Source organism: Berghia stephanieae, chromosome 10 (genome assembly GCF_034508935.2).
Source record: "Berghia stephanieae isolate SIO BIC M18660-M18661 chromosome 10, UCSD_Bste_1.3, whole genome shotgun sequence".
NCBI lineage: Eukaryota > Metazoa > Mollusca > Gastropoda > Nudibranchia > Aeolidiidae > Berghia > Berghia stephanieae.
Genome location: NC_088369.1, coordinates 46,654,126 through 46,656,115, shown reverse-complemented (window position 1 = coordinate 46,656,115; position 1,990 = coordinate 46,654,126). Strand labels below are relative to the sequence as shown.

Here is a 1,990-nt window from a genome sequence, read left to right as displayed (position 1 = left end):
TATATATATATATATATATATATATATATATATATTATATATAATATATATATATATATATATATATGTATATATATACATATATATAATATATATATATACATATAATAATATATATATATATATATATATATATATATATATATATATTATATATATATATATATATATATATATATATATATATGTATATAATAGTTCAAGTATAATTATGATCAACTTCTACAATATTGTTTCGTGCATACGATATGATCATAATTATACTTGAAATATTATATAAGTAAATAGCTCCTTTTATCGAAAAATTGAACACTTCTATTTCACGGTTTTCATTATATATATATATATTATATATATATATATATATATATATATATATATATATAATATATATATATATATATATATATTATATATATATATATAGTAATGAACAACACTGAACAGAACACATGTTTTATATAACAAAATGTCAAACATTGAGCGTCTCGGGATCAAAACCCTTCTTCAGCCATTAGTAAAGCAATAAAAACAATAGATCGCTCCAAATCCAGACAGACGACAAAACGTATTCGGTTCGTCTTGTCACGTCTTGCCACGTCTTGTCACGTCTTGTCACGTCTTGCCACGTCTTGTCACGTCTTGCCACGTCTTGTCACGTCTTGCCACGTCTTGTCACGTCTTGGTATTTTATTCTTTTCAGGAGCTGTTATATTCATATTTCCACAGCTTCTAGCAACCCACAGCTTCTAGCAGCCAACAGCTTCTAGCAGCCCATAGCTTCTAGCAGCCCATAGCTTCTAGCAGCCTAGTATCACTTGGGCAGAGATAGAGATACAAAATCAAAAATGTCAAATATAATGAAATTCTTTCAAACGAAAAATTAATTACACGGAACACAACAAAAGCCACATTTTTCATCCCAAGGGGCCATTTCGTCGACTGAGTGCCAAAAGTGACTATGGCCCTCCCCCTCCCTCCACCCACTTTTCCCTATAATTCTAAACTAGCACCACTGAAATGGCCACTTCCTGTTTCATAGCATCTATTGATTCCTTTTAACATACTTTTTCGAATAATTGTTTCTTCAAGGGCGAAAACCTCAACAAGAATGAGGAAAGCTGAAGACAGATGTGAATAATTATTTATCGTGTCTCCTCCACTTCCACCACCATCAACAACAACCACCACCATCAACAACAACCACCACCATCAACAACAACCACCACCAATACCGTCAACAACAACAACCACCCCCACCATCAACAACAACCACAACAACCACCACCAATACCGTCAACAACAAAAACCACCACCACCATCAACAACAACCACAACAGAACAACCACCACCAATACTGTCAACAACAACAACCACCACCACCATCAACAACAACCACAACAACCACCACCAACACCATCAACAACAACAACCACTACGACCATCAACAACAACCACCACCACCACCTCCACCACCCCCACCACAACCAACAACAACCACCACAACCATCACCACCACCACCACAACCAACAACAACCACCACCACCATAATAACAACAACCACCTCCACCACAATCAACAACCACCACCACCACCACCATCAACAACAACCACAACAACCACCACCAATACCGTCAACAACAACAACCACCACCACCATCAACAACAACCACAACAACCACCACCAATACCGTCAACAACAAAAACCACCACCACCATCAACAACAACCACAACAACCACCACCAACACCATCAACAACAACAACCACTACGACCATCAACAACAACCACCACCACCACCTCCACCACCCCCACCACAACCAACAACAACCACCACCACCATCACCACCACCACCACAACCAACAACTACCACCACCACCACCACCACCACCACCACAACCAACAACAACCACCACCACCATAATAACAACAACCACCTCCACCACAATCAACAACCACCACCACCACCACCACCACTTCCACCAACA

The 1,990-nt window shown here is 38.0% G+C and overlaps 1 protein-coding gene across 1 annotated transcript in view; it reads left to right on the top strand.

Moving 5' to 3' along the window:
• The window catches only part of LOC144980685 (uncharacterized), a 27,129-nt gene that overhangs the window by 24,301 nt on the left and 838 nt on the right, over positions 1-1,990 (top strand). The window lies entirely within an intron of this gene.